At 39.0% G+C, this 22,960-nt stretch overlaps 1 long non-coding RNA gene across 1 annotated transcript in view; it reads left to right on the top strand.

Moving 5' to 3' along the window:
• Positions 1-19,131: 19,131 nt before the first annotated feature.
• LOC140642154 (uncharacterized) overlaps positions 19,132-22,960 on the top strand; it is a 40,261-nt gene continuing 36,432 nt past the window's right edge. Inside the window, exon 1 of the long non-coding RNA XR_012038699.1 lies at positions 19,132-19,200. This is a non-coding gene — a long non-coding RNA (uncharacterized lncRNA). The remainder of the gene's footprint in view (positions 19,201-22,960) is intronic.

The following is a 22,960-nucleotide window of genomic DNA, read 5'->3' as shown; positions in this document are numbered from 1 at the left end:
TTTCTAATATTTTTTATTTATTAAAAACTGTTTTTGCAACATTAACAGGTTATATAATTGGTGCAAATGCAAAAATTCTTATTTGTAGGGAAATTGTCTAACATTATTATACCTTAATTTAAATGTTTGCTTATAAAAATAGGCAGGGGTATTAGGACTGCTAATGACACTTAGTCTCTATAAACACTTTGGATTTGAATGGGGAATAATATGTGATTATTGCCAATTTCCCCGAGAACTTGAGTTTGGATAGCATCAGTTTTGAGCAATGGGTTTTACAAAGAAATCCTCCAGGAAAACCTCCTAAGGAGCTGGAGAGTGTACCATGAGCCAAAGGCGAGTGAGAAGAAGAGAATTAATAATACTAGTCTTATTCACTGGGGAGGGCTTTGTGCATACACTGAAAAACGTGTTCTACTGCAACATCTTTAAAGAGCTCAGCACGGACACTGTCACGAACACACATGGTCAAGTACTGGGCTGTTTCGTGCCTTAGCATGTTTGAATGGCTATCTTCCTCCGCTTAAGGAATTTTTCATGTATCAAAAATTAACCCAATTTCCAGTCTGAGAGACTTTTCCTGACCTCACAGACGGGATTAGGAATCTCTTTATTTTACCCTATAGTAGCATGTGCATGATCGAACCAGATCCACTGGTTTCCAAAATAGACTGTGAACTCTTCTAAAGCAGAAATTATAGTACTCATCATTTTATCCATCATTTACTGCCTGACATATTATGCACCGTAGTAACTATTGCTTAACTGAACTAACCACCTAAAGTCTTGTTAAGAGAATCTTGGTGTCGTGGGCAGCTTCTAAAAGGGTTCCCGGTGACTCCTACCTTCTTGGACTCATACCCTTATGTGGCTAGACCAAGGGAATTTCCTTTGCAAAATAAAATACAGCAAACTAAATGGGATGTCCCTTTTTATATTAGCTTAAAAAAATCTTGAATTCTTTATTGCTCATTAGTTCCGTCCTGCCTCTTGTTTGCAAGTTCTGATGAGGTAAGCTCTAATGCTGAGAGCTACGCTATGGAAAGGACCATGTAGAAAGATATTAAGGATGTTTTCCAGTCACTATCTTGTGAAGAACTGAGACCCTCCACCTACTGACCCATGGGGATATGAATCCTGTCAACAACTTGCCAATGATCTTGGAAGAGTATCTACCTGACTCAAACCCTGAGATGACTGCAGCACAAGATGACACCTGATTCCAGTCTTGTGGAAAACACACAGCCAGAGGACCTAAGATAGTGAATGTTGGTTTAAGCCACTACAGTTTGCAGTATTTGTTATACAGCAAAAGCTAAATTACATAACTATTAAGCCAAAGCCTAAGATGGACCCTCAAGTTATTCATTTGGTTAAACAGAAAATAGAAATCACCTTGATGTGTTCTATGCCAAGACCTGGAAAGTGAAACTTTGCAGAGAGAAGGACACTCAAAGGCACCCAGATACAATAGTGAACTATTGTGAGCAAAAGAAGGTTCATGTATCTTAGCATTTGCATTTTAAGTTCTTGAGAATTGATTAGAGGATGTGCCATGAGAGTAAAGATTAATACTTTCCTACTAGGTATGATCAAAATTGGGATTTTTTTATAGTTTTATAGTTCAGTGAGGGACAGAGAGCTGGGGCAGTTCTGAGGTTATATGAAAAAGAATTCTATATCAAGAAATATACTGTACTCTGTGTGATTCTCAAATTTAGGTTCTGTCCCCTGAACTATGCTGTCCAGCCATACATCAAATACCAAGTCCTCCAAGAAAGAAAAATATGTGTACAGCCTAAATTTATCTGTAAATGATTCAACTAGAATTCTGTGGGACTAACCTTAATATCTGAGTTTCTACTTGTTCTAGAATTGAGCGAAGAAAAAGATTGAACAATAAGACTTGATTGTAGAGATGGAGACAAAATTGCATGCAGAGGAAATTGTTCTTGGTTCTGATATAGCTGGAGAGCAATTTTGAGTTTCAGCTTGATGGCCTTTGTGTCATATTTCTTTGGTACATTGCAGAGAGGGAAGAGGAACAAAGGTCCAAATAGAGTCAATAGATCCCTTAAAGGTAGAGAACACAAAATTGGACACGGAAAGTGATGGTGATGAATCACTGAACTTGTTCCATAAAAAAGCACACTGTAAACACAGAAAAAATATTCAATGGTCTACATTACCTTTGTTGAAGTAGGACATATAATCCAAAATATAGCGATCCATGATTAATGCTATTCCAAAAAATTACATTGACATAGAACTTACTATATTTATATAGCTATGCAAGCTTTAAAAAAATTTTTTTACAAGAATCCTGTGAGAGATATCTTGTTATTTCCATTTTATATGTGAGACTAAAGCTTGGGGTGTTCTCATAAATTACAAAATCATCTATGCAAAACCCAATTAAGTAATATAGTTAAAAGGGGTAAAGGATTTTAGGGCTTAGATAAAAATTTGTTAGATAGGGGCACCTGAGTGGCTCTGTCAGTTAAGCATCTGACTCTGTTTATTGGCTCAGGTCATGATCTCAGGGTCACTAGATGGAGCCTGGAGGCAGGTTCCATGCTCAGCAGAGAGGCTGCTTGTCCCACTCCCTCTACTCCTCCATCCGCTCTCTCTCTCTCTCTCTCTCAAATAAATAAATAAAATCTTAAAACATTTAAACAATTTTATTAGAGGAGTTGGGGTATGGGTTGGAATTTGAAATGCAAGATTTAAAGAAACAAGGAGGTGTTTGGCCCAGAGACAAAGGATACTGGTGATTTTTTTTTTTTTTTTTTCAGTAGCAAGAACGTGCAGATCATTCAGGGAACAATGAGAACCTATGTCAAATGAGAGAATAATGTCCCTGGACTGGCACTAAACTAGACGTTGATTTTATCCATTTTGTTTTGAATTAATAGAAGAGATGAAAATTGAAGGGTGAATGGAATTCACAAAATACCAGTTTCCTCACCAAATTCATCTCTTCTTACTTATTACAGTACTTCTTATTCTATTTTGCTCTTATTAAAAAAATTATTATCTGGATTTTTTCCATTTCTCTCACTTTACCAGTGAGCTTTGCATCATTTGATTTTTCTTATCAAAAGAAAATTTTAATTTTCAGTACTATCCCTGTCCAATTTCACTTTCTTCTATGTCCATAAACCCCAATTAAATCTTTAAATATTTTCCTTGTGGAGAAGCTAGTGAAGATACATGTATAAGGAGGAAAAGGTTAGAAAAGTAAATGCTTATTATTATTCTCTTTTTTAAAAATTCCTTAACTGCATTTATTTCATGAGCTTATCCCTCATTAATTATAGTTGGCAATGGATTCATTGTAAGATTAACTAAGCAAAGCCAAGACCATTAATTTATGAGTAACTTCTATTCATTCTTCATTTATACTGCTGCATATAAGGTCATGTTTTTATGCCAGACTAAATGTAGTTCTAAAAAGCAAGAAGACATTTATTAGCAAAACACTCGTAAAACTCTTTGACCTGTGTAGTCAGAGACTGTACAATATGAGGAGCAAAGCCACAAATTTAACTAAACCCTAAAATATTATAAATTTCATAAATCAGGATGATGGAGGAACTGGGAAAGAGTAAAATAACTTTTTAATTGATATTTTTACCTTGTTATACCCAAGCATGGGCAAGAAATATCTGAATTTTTCTGCTGAGATTATTTTATATTGCTACATTTGAATATATATTAAGGGAGAACAAAATCTTTTTATAAATAAAAAATTACATAGCCACCATTTTTTAATTTCTCTTTCATAAATGTCAACCTGAAGAACGTTTAGTAATGAATGTGGTTTTAGCTCTTGACAGAAACATGAATTTTTTACTTATTTCTTGAGATAATGTCTATTTCTATATATTTAATTTAAATGAAATTCTCATTTGAAAGGGACCAAGTATTAAAAATGTAAAAAAAATTATATAGATGGTTATTTTCAGTAATCTAATATAAAATGTAAACCCTTAAAATTTTAATTTAAGTACACTTGGTCTAATTTGTTCTTTTCTCTCCAGAATCATGGAAGTTTAATTCTGAGGTACCTCTGATACAAGTAAGAAGATAGGTTATAAGATGGCATTTGATATTTCAGATACAAGACATTTCAGTAGAATATGTAATGAAAAGTTTTAAGAGTATCTTAAAACTTTACTATCTTTATTATTTATTTATTTATTGTTTCATTTCATGGAACTATTTGTCATATGTCTGATTATTGCTAAATAACAAGTCACCTTGTAAGAGTATCTTAAAACTTTACTATCTTTATTATTTATTTTGCTCACAAATCTGTGCCTAAGAACAGGCATTTCTTATTTGGGGTCTTTTTTGGGGTGGAGAGACTTTCTCATGTGATTGCAATCAGATGGGCGGTTGGAGCTGGGGTCATTTCAAAGGTTTTGTCATCCAAGTGCCAGACATCTAGACTAGAAATATACAAACAGCTACAAATAGTGAAGATTCTTCAATATATAGTCTCACCCCTTTTCTCTCTCTTTATAGCCATACTTCTTAGAAGGAGGCTGATGGCTCCCAGAGTGAATGTCCCAAGAAAAATTGGTTGAACTCGCATGGCTTTTTCAACCCATCTTTGGAAGTCACACAGAATTTCTGAAAATATTTTATTCCTTGAGATGATCACAAACACTGTTCAAGGAGAAGGGAGACCGACTCCACTTTGCAATGGAGGATGAATCAAAGAATACAAAAACTGGTTTGAAAACCACCATATCATGTGTGCAAACTATTGTGTAATTTTCTATCTTCTCTTTCTATAGAGAGTCCATTTTGATTTAATAATGATGAATTTATGAGGTACTGAAAACCATACCTCACTGTGTTTTATCAGTTATGATTACCACAGGTAACTGAAGGCACTTTTCATTCTGACCAATAATTCCACAAAACAATAGGAAAAAAGTTAAATTCAACAAAATGTGACTTTCAGTTAACTGATGGAATCAGTAAATAGGATAATTGATTTCCAATGTCTGTTCAGTAAATATTTGTTCAGCACCTGGTATATGCTCACTGATCAAGTGAGTGGAACTATCAAAAAAAAAAAAAAAAAAGTACGCCCGAAACAACAGTGTTTTTTCTAGGAAAACACTATAAACTACATCAATTGTTAACCTCAGTTTGCATTTTAAAAACTGAGTATTATTGCTAAACTAAAACAAACAAACAAAAAACAACTAGAAATATGTAAATATATTAATAAAGGAAAGACAAGTACACTTTTTCAAGTCCATGAAAAGTTCTTTTACAGAGTAGAACTACTAATGACCGACAAATGGGTTGGTTAATAAAATATGAGCTCAGATAAGATAAGTGGGGAAACCTAATAAAGACTGATTTCAAATAAGAAATTGGAGTTGATTCTGCAAAGAAAAACGGACAAATGTGGATAGGCTGAAGAGATAAAAGAAATCAAAATCAGGGTAGTAAATCTAACACAGTCTCCATTGTGGCCCTTAGTTAACTCTTATTATTCCATTTCACATCAATCTTTCTCTTTTCTGAATTGTTAGCACATTCACCCTAAGTGCCAAATCCTTTAGCACATGTTTTCTAATTATTTTTGTTTCTTTGCTTTGTTAAATGGTTAGTACTCTAAGGACAAAAGCGATATCATTTTTTTTTTTTTTTGGAATGTCTTCTTTAGTATCTTTCATTGCATGGTGCTGGGTGCATGGGACCTGTAAATGTATATAATTTAAGAGTTTGTTGATTGAGCAAACACCTAACGAGGTTCAGTACATGAAATACTCCATTCGTATATAGGCAGCACATCCACACCAAAAAAAATTTTTTTATCTCACAGACTGCAAAATTGTCTACTTTTTTGCTCTTACTTTTTATTTTGCTTTTAATAGTCTGGTTAATATAAATTAAATTACAGATCATAAAAAAGCACTTAATAAAAATAAGCATTATTGCCTAAAAATGCATATTTTCCAATTTTCAGCATGGAACTGGGAAGACCTAATTTTAATATCCTAATATTAAGTATTTGTAAAACACTTCAAAAGTGAAAACTATTAAAGCAATATTTTGTCTGAATAATATTTCCTTTTTAGTCACACATACGAGATACAGAGAGAGAAGTCCTACTATTTGTCAGTCTATTTCCATATGTATATTTAAAATGATACTATGATTCATCGCACTATTAATGTTTAGAAATAACTTATTTGTCACATTTCCAGATGTGAGAAGATACCAAAAATCCCTATTTTTTAATTTTATAAACTGTCCAGAATAATTTTATGAACAAAGGAATCATAGTTATAACAACCAGTTGATTACAGTGGGTGAATCGTTTATCCACATTGTTTATTTCCTTTCATGTGTGAAAGTAGTTGCTTCTTACTTTTACAGTATATATAAACTTATGATACAAAACCAGATACTCTCAGCAAGAAGGCAAGAACATTCGTTTTACGATGGGAAAGATTTACATTTTGTGGAAGGCAGTAGTGGGGGAAAAATGTGCATACCAGTTATATTAAAGAAAACAGAAAGTGGGACAGGTTTATGCACGTATTCAGTGCACCGTGGAAAAAGCTACATATCCATATATTTTGCTTATTTAATCATTTGCATCTCATGTTACATTAGGAAATAGAGTGTCCTATGTGGATTCAGTTCTAATCTCAGGAAGGACTTCTTCCTGCCACTTTGTATGGGGAAAGATGAAGAGCTCAATTAAAAGTCGATAAGGAAATGAAATTGTATTTCTGAATGGGAAACAAGCACTTGACACGCATCTACATTCTAGTTGTTTTCTTTGTTTTTTGTTTTTGCAATGAAATACAAAACCACTACGATGAGATGTAAGATAAATTAGAAACTAGTTTGGAGGAACAAATCTTGTCACAATTTCACTGAATTGCCCAGTAATTAAACATATCCAATAGTTTGTCAGAAACGTGTAAAGTAAAATAATCCAAAACATAAAATTCCATCTCATGGGAAATCTTCCTTCAACCTGAAGGAATAATCATTTTTTTTCTTCTCGGACACTAACAGAACAATAGTTTTCTCTACTGAACTCCGTCAGTTGGGCTAAATGAGCACAGAGCGAATAAGAAAGACTGCACAAATTAACAACTTCTAAAGCTATCCGTCCTGACAGGTGTGAGTTAATATCTCATTTTGGTTTTCATTTGCTTTTCTCTAATGATTAGTGATGTTAAGAAGTCACTTCCAGTTTGCCGTTTGTATGTTTTCTTTGGAGAAATGTCTCTTCAAGTCCTTACTCATTTTTTAATGGGGTAGAAGTGTGGGATTTATCAGGACCCTAAAATATTTCTTTAGAAAAATGAATGATTGGTTGCTACAAGAAGCTTTCAAAACATATATTTTATAATAGAATATTTTAGCGCTGTTTATGTTATAATTAAGGTACCTTGAAAAACACAGATATCCAACTATTTAATAACTATTAACTCTTTAATGATAACTATTTAATAACTATTTAATAATCAAACAAAAAAAACTATTTAATGATCCAACAAAAATTATACAGAAGCATAAGTGTATGGCATTTATAGAGAGAAATAGGTAAATCAAGAATTGTTAACACAAAAGATCCAGTCTTAGAAAAATCCTTTAATGTTTTAACATAGTGATTTGCTCCTAGATCATTGCTTAAAAATATTACTCATACATTTAGTGAGTTTTCAGGCATTTGGGAAATGTAGGTGGAAACAATAGATTCTCCAGTTTTCTGGGTGATGGAAAAATAACATAAACAAGTAAAATAGAGAAGCACACTAGACACATACTCCTACAACAATCTCTTAAGTGTATTTGCCATATTTGCTGACTTGATATTCAAAAGTATGTGCTAGACCAAACCTTCTAGGCCATTCATTTGTTCTTTCATTCATTCAATGAACCTGTATCTAGTAGTTACTATGCGTAGGCATACACGGGAGATGGTATGATACAGAAATTAAGATAGGAGAGGGGAACACCATTGAAGCAAATTAGGACAATATAATGCTCAATGTGCTACTGGTGTTGATAAACACAGCGGTGAAAACACAGAACCGGCTGTGCTTGATCTTGCCTGAGGAAGCTGGAGACAGATTTGCAAACGTGAGAGCTCCAAGGTGCTTTGCAAAGAAGGAGACTATTGGCAGCTATAGGCAGAAGGGGAAAATAGAAAAAAGTGTGAAAAATAGAGATTAGTCCAAGGCCACCATTGCTTTGGGCATGAAAACATCCAGAAACACTGTGGCACAAGGACCAAGAGCCATAGGACAGGAGAGGCCAATGGAGGAACATCTATGATGGATGGATGCAGGTAATTAGAGCCAAGAAAGTTGTCTTTGGGGTCTGCCATGGAAACAAGATGACAAAGGGGACGTTATTGTTCAGAAAGTGTAATAAGATGCTTGTGCCGCCGCTGTGGCTCTAAGGCCTACCACCTTCAGAAGTCCACCTGCGGCAAGTGTGGCCACCCTGCCAAGCAAAAGAGAACGTATAACTGGAGTCCCAAGGCTGAAAGGCGAAATACCACTGGCCCCGGTCGAATGGGTCGAATGGGGCACCTGAAAATTGTACATTTTTTGCAGATTCAGGCGTGGATTCTGTGAAGGAACGACACTTAAGCCCAAGAGGGCAGCTGTTGCAGCATCCAGTTCCTAAAATCCTAAGGATTTCAACGATTAGTCAAAACAAACATTCTGGTTTAAAAAAAAAAAAAAAAAAAAACAAACCAAGAAAGTTATTTAAATAAATTATATTTGGGATTCTGAAAAAAAAAATCTGTCGGTTGTGTGTTCGGGAATGAGTGGGTTAGAGCTTGTGGCCAGAGGGGTTAGAGAGAGTGACAGAGAGCTTGCTGTTTCATGTAGGGTTTGGTTAGTTACAGAGAGAGCGTATCGGGCGGGAGGGTGAGAAGCCCAGATGGCCCTTGCTGGGGCAAGCAGCCCAGCTCAGTCCCAGCTCCCGGCAGCACGATATCGCTCTCCCTTGACCAGAAGAGCTTCTTCGTGAAAAATTACGTACCCTTAGTGCAGGCAGCTGGGTGGCCCACGTCAAACTGCCGGTGTGTTCAGGATTGCAGAGACACGGTCCTCTTGCCTCAATCCAGGACGACCTCTAAGGGCCAGCCCAGCTCCATGTATCTGGGCAATGAATAGGGTTATTTGGACATCTGAAATAGAAACGTCGGCCTTCATCTTCTAAGCCGCTACTCTGGCCAAACAGTGGTTTTTACATTCTCTGTGGCCATTATATCGGTGATTCGAGGGAAAATCCAGTGTTGGGGGGGGGGGATGAGGAGGTGGGGGGGTTGGGGGGTGAGAATCACTCATGATTAGAATAATTGGGCACTTTTTTCTCTAGAGGACAACATATCTATAGAGGGAATAGACATAGGTTGACCTCGTTCATAGGAAGACAGGATAATTGCCTTGTTGGAGAGGAGAGACTGGAAGGCCATGGCCCACGGTTCGGTCCAGTCCTATAGACCGTGAGGCGGCCTCATAAGGCCATCGCTGAGGTTGCCGCTGGCGGGAGAGCCTCGGTCGCTCAGGAGAAACCCTACTATTTCAGGGCGTACAGATGGATTTGTGGGTCAAGGCAAGGGCTCTCAGAAGCTTGTCTCAGACTATTTTCATAGATGAGTTGTCACTCGTCATCTTTTTGAAGGCATTAAAATAAAATATAGCCAAGTGCCCAACTGCTACAGTTATGCCCCCCTCCCCAGTGTGTACCTCAAAAATCACTCCCCTGTAAAATGATCATTGAAGTCTTGGAGGCGGGAAGGAAACCAGGGGAGCCAGCTGGCGTGACCCATGAAACTTGGAAGCGCTGCCTCGACAGCAGCAGGCCTGCCCGCGTCCATGTGGGGAGAGAGCACGCGCAGGACCAGGACCAGCCTAACTCTGCGAGATGCTAACTGGTCGCCGTGGAAGCAGCTCACCTCGCAGGCCTTACACGCTCGTGCACTGACAGGTTGAGCTGAGTGTGCGGCGGGGTCAGCTCCCTCAGTGACTAGATGGCATCAGTCGCAGGAAGCGGCATGAATGGAAACCAGTGAGTTCCCAGGACAGACAGCCGTAAGCACACATGTGCACACATGCACACGCACATGCACACGTTAAGAGCGTACTGAGCTCTTGCACCCTTAAGTCTTCCGTTTCCCTGTCCTCGTCCGTGTGGCCTGCTGTCCAGAACGCCAGCAGCCAAGCGGCTCCCGTCACAACACACATCCCGGGTGGGGACACCGGGATGCCCAAGACCAAGGTGCCAGCAGACTCTGGCTTCCTGATTCATACATCGTCACCTTAGTGCTGCGTCCCCACGTGGTAGGAGGCTCAAGAAGCTCGGTGACCTGGACGTGGGCTCCACCTCATGACCCGATCACCCCCAGGGCCCACGTCCTAGTAACATCACCCTGGATGTTAGCACCTCAGCAGAAGGGCTGGGACAGCACAAGCACCCAGCGCATGGTCCACCTCACTCCGGCTTCCTGTCATTTCCGACGGCAAATCCTCACTTTCCTGGCATTTGTGATGTTCTGACGTTTTCTTCTTTATTTATTCTAACAGTAGTGAGAGATGGTCTTCGTCTGTCTCTCATCAACAATCCTACCGATGTCTTGTACATAAACCATGGAGGCCTTAATCCAGCTTCATTTTAAAATTATTTTTTTATGTTGTTTCTATTTTTTTTGTTTCTATTTTTTTAATAAATTTATGTTTTATTGGTGTTCAATTTACCAACATACAGAATAACACCCAGTGCTCATCCTGTCAAGTGCCCCCCTCAGTGCCCGCCACCCATTCACCCCCACCCCCCGCCCTCCTCCCCTTCCACCACCCCTAGTTCGTTTCCCAGAGTTTGCTTCAACGTGGATGGAACTGGAGGGTATTATGCTGAGTGAAGTGAGTCAATCGGAGAAGGACAAACATTAAAATTATTTTTAAATAATTTTACGCCCACGGATAATATTGGGCATATGTGGAGTGGGAAATACACAGATGCCCCGAGGAGAAAGTGCGATCCCTTACGGGCCGAGTCTGGGAGCAAAGGGAGCAAAGTACACATAACGTCTTTATATCCCAGGATGAGAGAGCGCGTAGGCCCGAGATAGTTCATGCAAATCATTTACCTAATCTCTCTGACATTTCTCTACAACAGCTGTGTCCTCGGCATTTCCCAGTGTGACCCGCATAGGAAAAGGACAAACCGGGGAATATGGGGCTCATAGACGTGCTCTCTGAGTGCCCCAGTCCCGAGCACTGTCTTACGGGAACCACGCCACCCAACCAGCCCCATGTCCCTCCTTTCTCTGATTGGAGCTTCCCAGTCATCAAACCACAGCCACAGCCCTCCCCTGATCCCACGGATGCCTCCCTCCCCACCTCCCTGTGCCCTGTGCTGCCCTCTCTGCAGGTGTCACTGGCTCACCCTGATGCCAACCCCGATGGTGGCTCCAGACGTCTGGTCAATCATCCCGTTGACTCAGGGCCGACACCATATCATGAAAGCCTTTTTTTTTTTAATTTACCATGTTATTATTCCTATTGAACTTCCAGTCTCTCTTCCATTTCTTGAGTCACTGCACTGAAGTCAGATAAAACCTCCCTCCATATCTATCCACAGCAAACAATTCTTTAATTAAACGCTCAAATAGGGATCATGATTTCTTTTCCTATGAGTAATCTACATTTTTTTGTGTGCTTTAATACTTTGATTTATTATTTCAATTTAATCATCCTGCTCTATCCTTTCTCGGACCTGCACAAAACCTCCAGGACATGAACAGAAAAATAATATAAAATGAATTCTCAGTGCGGTGTTCAAAATCATTCGGCCTCATGGTGAGCAGTGGGCCAACTTTCAGCGTGGGTCCCCACTCCGAGCAGCACCAGCAGGAGCGGGTCTTAGACACACGCTGCTCTGGGCCCTGGACTTACATCAGCATTGGCTCAGCACCAACACATCAATCCCTATTTGATAGATGAGGAAACAGAGGTGCAAATTGCTAACAACTTGCCCAAGTTCTCACAGCCCACGAGGGGCAGAGCTGTGATTCTCTAGCAGGCAGCATGCTCCCGAGTCTGGGCTCTGATTACCCTGCTCCTTCATATCGGAGGTCGGGGCAGTCGCACTTACCAGTAGGATGTCCTGAAAGTTGAGGAGAAGCCCTAGCAAATTTTCTAATTCCAACCCCCAGTGAGTCACCACCAGCTCCAACAACACATTATTCATAATTTGGGAAAAAAAACCCAAAGCCTTCCTTGACGCCCATGCTGGGAAGCAGGTAGTTCCAAAGGGAACGTGAAAATGAGAGGTCTCCCCCTGGAGACTCCACTACAGTGGAATTTGATTGAAAAACTCTTTAACACGCTTAATTAAAATGGCACTTTTTAATGCAGCGCTACACAAATCTTTGGCAGTATGCATGTTTCCATCGACCCAAACATTAGCAAATGTTAAATAACGTGGAGGCCACTTCTCAAGTCTTTAAGGTTTCTTTTTTTTCTTTTTTTTTTTTAAGTCTTTAAGTTTTCTTTACATACTTACAAGAGTAGCATTGATTAGACTGCCTTGAGTAGATCTTCAGCTTTAGTTGTTCCTCCATATGACCATGAAACAGGACCGTTCTACGTGCCGCCTCCCGATCGGCTGCTGCTCCCCTCAGTCTTCCGTTATGCCGTCTGGGTCTGGAACCCCAGTTTGGATCATTCAGCAGCCAGTGTTTGCGTTACCACAACTCTGTTGTACCAAAGCCATGGATTAGACTACGGTTCCTCTTTCTTGCTTTCAACATGTTACCGGTTTCCCCTCTATATGCATTAATTATCTTTTTTTTTCGTTTTTCTTGACTTCCATGTACTGTTTCTTAAATTAGCTCAACACTTTCTCCCAGAATCGCAGAATTCATTCAAACTCCTTATATACATTGTGTGAGTTTATCAATTTGCTCTGTGACTCCGCGTCTGCCTCTGCGGCCTTTCTAAGACTGTGGTCTAGAGTCATCCTAGGTTGCCAACATCCTGGGGGTGCTCTTCACCTCTTTCAGAACCCTTTTCTTCACTCCCATGTTTTCTTTCTCTTGGATTATTTATTTATTTATTTATTTATTTATTTATTTATTTATTTATTTATTTTACAATATATCTTCCAAAGATTTCCTGAAAAAACAGCCTATGTAGGAAATGAATGTTGAGAATCTTTGTTGCTCCGTCACACCTGACTTGAAATGGGTTAGGTAATAATCACCAGTGGTTGTCACCTGTAATTTGGAAAGGTGTGCCCATTCTCCGTTACCTTTTGGAAACCACTTCCAGTCTGTTGGTTCTCTGGGCCTGAAATACCCATGTGCTCCTGCTCAGGTGCCAGGGGTAACCCCGCCGAGCAGGCTCGTCACTTAGGGTACTACACACCCGCGGTCACGGTGGCTGATTCTGCAATGAGCTTGCAGCCCCTCGGCACCTGGTCTGTATCAGTCTCTGTGTCCTGCATTTGTTTGTCTAGTTAACTGTCACGTTAGAGCATCAAATAATGGTGAAGGGCATACATATGCTGACCTCATACCAGGTGCTGGTCTACCTACATCTCCGTAGTCCTGATGAGCATAGTGCTCATCCTCAGACAACCTGAGGACGACTTCAGGCTCCCGCACCCCTGCCAGTTTCCACCTCACCGTCACTGTGCCAGGCACTCTGTGAGGTTTTCACATGCTCTTAGCTTTTGCACAACATCTTTCTTTGGTTTAGGTCAGGAAAAGTCATTTAAAAGTTTCAGATTTTATATATGTTTCGTAAATATTAAAAATAAATAATAGCATTTTGCAGTTGAACTCGACAAATTTCCTTAAGCTAAAATCCCGGTGGTTGTTTTTCATAGGCTTGTACTGAGTTTTTGTAAAATATTTATTTTGTAAGGTTATTAAGTACCTCGATAAATTTTGTTTAATAAAATGACAGTCAGAAACCTAAAATACTACATGACAATACTTGCAACTTGCCCACTTCTTTATAGTTCCTGTAGACAATCTCAACTCTATGATCTTGTCCAAAGAGATAAAGCAGGACTGAACAGAGAAAGAAATCTGCTAAAACTGGCCAAAGAGGGGATAATTTGGTGTCAATGATGTCAAAGAATGTTTATTTTTGTATTCTTTGATGGATGCTTCTTCATCATTGTTGTCACCATCATGATTTCAACCTATAGTTTTGTTAAAATTACATAAAATATCTTATTTGAATTATCCAATGCATGACCGTAGTTTTCCATTTTCAAGTTGGAGATTGTCTCCTTAAATATGTAACAGCTTTGCTTACAAAGTATTTTCAAGTCCTGGAGTTGAAAGTCCCTTAAGAATCTTTTGTTTTATGGTCTAATATAGTGAATACTAACAATATCTGTAAGAACCGGCCTAAATTTTAGGCAGTGCTAATTCCACTGTCGACATATGTTTATTTGCAAATGAGACACTTTCAGTCTATAATGGATGTATATTACTAGACTCCAAATTTGTATAATCTTCCTCCACAGTCTGCTTCTCAGTTTTAAAAATAATCATCTCTATAATGCTATGAAGATATATAGCTTGGATTCCATCCTTTCTCTCCCTGCTGGTTGTTTGTATGGTAGGTCCCTGACATTCCCGGCATCGATGCTCTGAAATAACGGAGCATCAGTAGTGTATACCGTGCACTTAGCGAAGGAGTTTTGGGAAGGTAGAAACTCATACCAGGACATCTGCATTCTTTGGCCTGGGTTATCTTGGAATATTAGAATGGGTGGTTTATGATGGACTAAATGTTTGTATCCCTATGAAAATCATATGCTAAAGCCCTAACTCCCAAGGCAATTAGATTAGGAGGTGAGACCTTTGAGAGTTCATTAGGTTTAGATGGGGTCACGAGGGTGAGGTTCTCATTGATGGTGGTAGGGCCCCGTAAGAGGAGACCAGAGAGCTTTCTCTGTCCCCCTTTCTCTCTTCCTGCCTTGTGAGGTCGCAGCGAGAAGAGAGCCATCTGTTAGCCAAGGGCCTCCCCAGCCACTGAATCTTAACCTCAGTAGTCAGTCCTCACCTTAAAAGGCTCGTGATCAATAACACATTATCCGTGTGACTTTGCAAATGTTATTTAACCTATAGCTCATTGTCCTTATGTATGAAATAAGTATCATGATAATACAGTTGAGATCAGATGGCTTGAGGTTTGCAAAGTGCTTAAAAAACAGTGCTTGGCTCATCCTAAGTGTCAGTTGTGTCATTGCTGTAGTTGTAGAAAGGGTTCTCACTTAAAATATTGAGTCTTAAAAAAAAATAAAAATAATTAAAAAAATCAAATAAAATACTTAGTCTTATCACCCCCTTTATGTAACGCTGATGCTCTAAAAATATGACCCCTAGTTTTAAATTAAGAAAATAAGGGCATTGCTGTAAGCGAGACACTTTTGGCTGGAGGTGACGGTAATTAGCTCAATGGGTTGATTAGATAAATAGTTTATGATCTTATAAAACTGAGCCCTGCTGAATCCAGGGTCCAAAGATTCATGGGTTGGAGAATATCATCAGCCTATATCAGTCTTCCTCTGTTTCTCTCCTTTTCAATCTTGCTTTCTTTCATGTCGATTTTACTCAAGATAAGCATGTCCTGCTAAGACCTCCAGAACTGCACTGTCTTTTCCATTTGAGGTCCCAGCACTTGCCCCCACCAAGCCCATCCTGGTTCCTTGTCTGTCCCTGAACAGTCCCCAGGGGTGTTCCAATCCCCCTGCCTCAGTCATAGCCCTCCTCTGGAGCTGCCCCCAGTGTCAGCCTGGCCAGAATCCTGTGCAACAGGAAAAGAGCTTTATGCTTTCACAAAACATCTTTAAAAGGAAAGGAAATAAAAGAGCCTTAAGACACATAAAACCGTACAAGTGTGTGCACAGCCACACCGGGCATCCCCCAAAACGTCCGGGGCAAGTGACAAAGCCTGTCCGACTGTTGGGTTTCCTTGGCCTCCCCGCTGCTGCTGCCCCCCCAGCTTTACCTCTTGGAATAGCTGCTGTTTCTTCTGCAGTCCGTGCACTCACCCCTGGCTGCAGGAATTCTGGACTCCAGGGTCCAAGTTCCTGCTGCAGCACTACTGTGATGAATAAGTTCCACTTCTTTTTTTTTTTCTTTTTTTTTTTTTTAAGTTCCACTTCTATGACTTGAAAATGGGGATGGTTATAGGACCGTCTCAAAATTTGGTAAGGCGTGAATAGGCTAATCCGTGTAAGATCTCCCACTTTGCTAATTGTGATAAACTGATCACTTTTCCTGGGCTAGGGAGTCCGTGTGGATAAGTGGAACACCCGTTTCCTTACGATGAAGAGAAAACATTGAGGAGGAGTAGAATTTAGAGGGTGGTAGTGAGAGCAATTAACCGTGTTCACAGGAGCAAGAATAACTCCATGCCTTACGTTTCATCTTAGGACATAGTGTGATCACTGCCTGCATTTTTCTTTTTCTTTTTTTTTTTTTTAATTTTCTCTTATTCATGGCCAAGCTTAATATCTGATGTATTCCAAGCATGTAATTCTTGTTTGATTTCAGAGACTGTCAAATGAATAAATAATATGTTCATACTTCAGGCTTCATCTGGTTTTATTCAGTGTTGCTATTTTTGCTCATTTGCTGTACCTCTTTGTGTCCTACTTCCTCCTCTACCTTCTTACAGATAAAATCTTAGATGATTTCCTTTAATCTTAAAAAGCTTTTCATAATTTTATATATATATATATATATATATATATATATATATATATATATATATATACAGCTCAGAGGCCAGGTGCACTTTTTAGTTCTCAATAGTGACAAAAATGCTTTCCCAAATGCTTTCATTGTGTTGAAATCCCTTCAGCAGCCCTGTTCTTGCTTTGGCAAACCCCACAGAGAGGTCACCCACTTCATTCAAATTCTCTGCCTTCTCTGAATTTGCAAAGTATGTTTAAAAGTCTTTACTCTAAAAAATAAAAATAAATAAAAATAAAGGCTTTACTCTCCCTCGTTCAAGTGAGTCTTGGTATAGAGATATTTTATCAAAACCTTTCATGCGTTTTTGTTGTTGTTGTTATTCACCTCCTATTTTACCCGTATCTTCATTAATTTTTCATTCTGTCACGAGGTAAAAGATTTAAAATAGGCATCTACAAAGCATATAACCTAATATTGTAAATGTCTTTGACAATACTCCCTTCATTTTTATTAATGTGTTTTTTTTTCTTCAATATGTGCTTTTAGAGTAGGAGGGCAGGGTATCCACAGCAGCTGGTTGTTTATTATCTGTCTTTGCAAAAGCTGAGAGACAAGATCAGATAATTCTCCTTGAGAGGCAATTGCAGGAGTAATTATCAGGCGAAGCTGTCTGATTCACACGGGCACTCTGAATAGCCCTCCTACCACATGACATTGAGGGTCACCTTAAAAGTAGATGATAGTTGACCAAGGAAATAATGGCTCATGGTAAATATAAATTGTGGGTTTTCAAGCTAGAAACGCTGGCCTTGAAAAGGAAAGGACTCTGAGATTCTGTGAAGTTTTCTTTATCCCACATTTTGCAAGGTGAAGAGTGATGAAAGATAAAAATCTCAAGCTACAGGAGGCCTGAAGCCCATTCCCAGAATGGCTTTAATAAATCTCCAACTAGAGGGGCCTGAGTTTTGGGGGAGAGTGTGATTCATCCCCCCATTATTTAAGATAAAAGTATTAGCCCCAGGCCCCCATCTGCAGTGTTGTGAAGATGAAACATAAATTAGGAATTTTGAAGAGACTCAGTAAATACTATTTTTCCATCTATACATCTTCATTTTCTGTTATTTCAACATTTTTCAATGTCATATATATTAGTTGTAGGTCAGACCAAATGCATTCCATGCCTCACCTTTCTTCCACCATAAAAACCCTGACCTAGTATTCACTTTATAACTTAAAAATTGCAAGGTTTTCCAGAGAGGTTTCTAATATATATTCATGTGAATGGTCATGTTTCCTTTATCTTTGGGGAGGAAAACTGATGCATCAGAAAAATTGCTAGCTAATGGATTTGGGTGGTGACTACATGAAGTCATTCATCACATACTCTCATTCATAATGCACAGTGGTTCTCAAAGTGCGGTCTCTAGACCAGCAGTATCAGCATTGCTGGCAACTTGTTAGAAATGCAGATTTTCAAAACTTACCTTAACCCATTGATTTGGAGAATCTGACGGGTAGAGCCTGGCAACGAGGGAAGCAAGCTCTCCTGATAAACTCTACAGTTTGGGAATCCCTAGTCTAGTGGACCAGTAGTTCCTTAGCTTTAGTATCCTTGAGGTATTTGCAGATTGTTAAAAATGAAGATTCTGGCAACACTCAAAATATAATAATTCTGACTCAAGCTATGTGATTTGGGCCACAGATAATGGCATGATAAGGAGCAGGTCAGTAAACCTGGTGTTGATGGTCCTTGGGGTTGCCTGGGTTAGATAATACTGTTCAACATTACAGTTATTTAGCTTTCTACATGTGCAAAATCAAGACCTGTTCTTTGGATGGTACTTAAACTCCATATTGGGCTCGTGCAGACCAATTTATCCCATCCTCAAAAGTATAGTTTTCAAGTTAGCAGATGAATTTTTGCAGTGTGACTATAATAATCCATACTGACTGTTCAATGTTCTTTTTTTTTTTTTTGGAACATTTACTGTTCTTTATGATGTACTTGCACTTCGAATATTTGCTATATGTGACCAACTAGTTGTGTTACATCAAGTCAGTCTAGTTTTCTTGCATTTGTTAAAGATCATTCTTTTAAGGTTTGAAGTCATGCTTTTTTAACCCAAGACAGAATTTTTGGTAATTCTGCTTTAGTTAGCTTTCAAAATCGGAGATTAGTTTATATAACTATGTTAATATTTTTATTTGATGGGTTGATGTTGGAAGACTATGAAGTGTTTGTTGCTTTATCATATAGGACTAGTCCACGGATGGTATCGCAAGTGTTTCGTTAGTATGGTAGCTGCCAGCCGAAATGCCCATTTTAATGAAGCTTTGCACAGGCTCTTATCTCTTGTTGTGACTGACTGTGTTATAAATAGCTCGGCCACTGACTCATCATTAGACTCAGATCAGGAATCAGCCTAAGCTCCTTTAGCTCCCTCAGAGGCCTGCCCTGCTTTATGGTTCGTAATTTTATATTCATATAGAGCAGATAATGCTCACTTCATGGTCTTATTTTTCTCTGCTACTTTATATAGTCAAGTAGAGGTGGGATCATTTTGTAATTTCTGGGTGGCTGAATTTTTGAGACATGCTTTTGCTGTGTGAGCTATTCACCAAGTGTAAGTGGTGTTATTCTAGTCCCTGACCATCAGATAAGACTGCCTGAGACAATGAACAGCTCTGTGTGTGGACGTGTGTGTGGACCTGTGGCATTTCATTAAGGAGAGGTTAAAACTCCCAGTCTTTAACTTAAAAGGTTAATGCTTTATAGCTTCTTAATGAGTAAGACTAGTCTAGGTTATACTATTAAGGCAGATCAAGTTTCAAAGTAAGATAGGGGGACTATTTCAAGAACAATGGGCATAAAGCTATGGTTAGATCCGCAGATTTCAGAGCATTGGCCATAATACAGTCCTGGTCGTATGGCTATGAGGGTGGTTTGGTTCAGTCGTCCTGGAATAGCGTCAGTTTTTAGACCTAGTGATGGAACTGCTCATGAATGTAAAACATCTTCTGAAGAGATAAGTATTCGGACAGTTATTTCCGAATGTGTGTGGACATGTCTGTGGACGTGTGTGTGGACGTGTGGAGGACAGAAGAGGAGAGGATAACTTGAATTTATCAGAGTTTTCCCAGCAGGGCGGGGTGGTTTGGGAGGAAATGCCAATGTCCTCTCACTGTAGATTTAGAGGAACTATTTTACCTGCCACTCGCTTTATATAAGCCTGACACCCTTTTCTTCTAGAACATTAAGGAATTGGCATTGGTCAATAACCATGAGCAAAAGAGCAAAAGTTTGGTAAATCATATCTGGATGTATGAGTCATATATGAAGGCTAGTAGTACTGATAACAAATAGCCCTCAAATCAAAGTTCTTTAAGTGCATATTTTTTTCCCCCATGTTATTAACACGGGTCTCTTGGAAATCTTTTTTTTTTTTTTTTTTTTTAAGGAGTGACTTAAGGATTGAGGCTCCTTCTGTAGTGTGGCTCTACTCTCCTGAAGTCATTTGCTTGTGGTTATGGAGATAGGGGAGACACACATACACACACAGAGGAAAACCTGAAATTTTAGGGTTCGCCCTTGAAAGTGGAGTGCCTCATTTCTTTCTGTATTTTATTGGCCCAAACTAACCCCAGTCACAATGTCACTGCAAGAAAGACTGGTATAAAAAAAAAAAAAGAAAGGCTGGTATATGTCCCAACATATGCTCCAAAACAGTGGGTAGAGTTGGCAAGAATGCACACAGTCCCTCTGGTTACCCATATCCTGTCCACCGCTCCTCCCATACAGAGGACATTCAGCCTTTCCCGACTGTCCATCCCCAAATTCCATCAGGCACTGAAGCCACCACAAAAACTAGGATATTTATGTGATATTCATTCTTCCTGATTGTGTCCAAATATTACTCTTTTTGGTCTAGAGACCTATTGTCAAAAAGATGTATTATTTGCACACCCTCCTCCTAACACCTACCCAGTTATTTAATGGTGAAACAAGGAAGAACATAAATGCAAAACATTGTTATTCTGAAAGTAAAAAAGAAACCCATTAATGGTCTGTAGTAATTCAAAGTCCTCCCAGTCAGACTATGTGAAAACCCTTTTCCTAGGATGGGGAAGTTGCTTGACTGGACATCAAGTAAGCTATCTGGGAGGAACTCCTTTCTTAATTTTTTCCCATATTCCTTTTGATCAGATTTCTGGGATGCTTCTCCTTATCCAAGCTGCCCGTAGCTGTAGTGAAAGCAGGCCTTTGGAGACTTGTTTCTTCTCATTGAAAGTTATGGGCCCAAGAATTCATCTTAAGTAATTTTCAAACCTCCCTCTCAATCAACTTTTTTTAAAACTTTTTTTATTTATTCATGAGAGACACACAGAGAGAGAAGCAGGCTCCATGCAGGAAGCCTGATGTGGGACTCGATCCCAGGTCTCCAGGATCACACTCTGGGCTGAAGGCAGCGCTAAACCACTGAGCCCCCCGGGCTGCCCTCAACTTTTTTTTAATAGTTAATTTTTTATGCTACATTTCCTTCAAAACTTCATAGATTTCTGCGCTGTTCTTTTTGAGCTGTTCCACGTGTTGGAAATCATGTCCAATGTTTTCCACTAGACATTATTCTCCAATCTGTTTTATTTCTTTTCTTTGCAGTCTCCATATCTTTCTGGATCTCTTTGTGGTCAGGTTTTGCCAAAGTAAATGATAAAAATAAATCCAGACTATATGAACAATATTACTAAAAACTGAACAGAATATTTTTTCAGCTATGAATAGTTGACCAAAACACCTGCTTTTAATTGCTGTTCTCTTTACATAAAAAATTGAATTAATTTTAACCTAATGTTTTATCCAAGAAGTTTGGGTGAGATTCTATCATTGTTATGTCTGGTGATACTTAGCTTAGCCATCATTCTTTCTTATAGTCACTGACACCTATGTTTCCTGGACATATTACTCAATCTCTCTAAATCTTACCTCTAGGGCAGCCTGGGTGGCTCAGTGGTTTAGCACCGCCTTCAGCCCAGGGCCTGATCCTGGAGACCCAGAATCAAGTCCCGCGTCGGGCTCCCTACATGGAGCCTGCTTTTCCCTCTGCCTGTGTCTCTGCCTCTCTCTCTCTCTCTCTCTCTCTCTGTCTCTCATGAATAAAGAAATAAAATCTTTTAAAAAAAATAAATCTTACCTCTAATATGAGGATAATAAGTATATTCTCTCCGTAATGTCACTTTGAAGATTGAGTAAATAACATTAAATTTCTTGTATAGTGTGTAAGATTTCAGCATATAACTATTATCATTATAATAATATATGATAATACTATTATATAGTAATAATAATGTCATAATAATATACTTTCATGACTGTTGTGTGGCTGCTTTTATTCCAACTGCCATCCATACTTTGGGTTTTACTTAAATACAGTATCTGTTGCATATTTCATACAACCAATGTTTATTGACCTGGATATAAAAGAATGATTAAGACATGACTCCAGAAAGTTCTGAGCTTTGCGATTCCTTTATGCGATTCCTTTATTCCTTTATAATCCACAGCAATTTGAGAAAATTCAATTCTTATGTTCAGCATTGCTTTCTTTCACCTGATCACTTACGAATGTCCACAGATTAAATCACTACTTACTGATTCAATAAGCAGAATTTGGAATAGCAGATGGCTTTGAATTGTGTCCATATTATTTCTTTGGGCCTTAGTGATGTATTGAGCAATTGTTTGCTATGTAGTTGTTGTTTCAGGAAACAGCAAAATTCCAAAGTATGAAGCAGACACATGGTGCGTGGCACCATGGTGTACACAGATGCACGTGGTGATGACATGGGTACAGCCTAAGTACCGGCCATAGATTCTAACTACCGACCTGCCTTTGGGCTACAACAGACACCACCAATGTGATCATTCTCAATTTGTTTTAAGGAGATATATACTTTTATTTTTACTTCTTGCTATAGATTTAGGAAGCCGAGTCAAGGTACTGAATAGTGCGTTATAGTTAGCCTAATTCTCCAACTTCTATTCCACATGATGCTGGATTCACCAGACAATTCAAGTAAGAAAATATACCTTCTAATATATTTGTCACTCTGTATACAAGGCACACTTCTTTTCTAGATGAGACTCTGGACAGATACCAATAATAGAATCTACGTAAAATGTGTTTCCTGGAATATATCTGGCCCCGATATAGAAGCACAGTGCCCAGC

The sequence above is a fragment of the Canis lupus genome, chromosome 11 (genome assembly GCF_048164855.1).
Source record: "Canis lupus baileyi chromosome 11, mCanLup2.hap1, whole genome shotgun sequence".
Taxonomy (NCBI): domain Eukaryota; kingdom Metazoa; phylum Chordata; class Mammalia; order Carnivora; family Canidae; genus Canis; species Canis lupus.
This window is presented reverse-complemented; position numbering and strand designations above follow the sequence as displayed.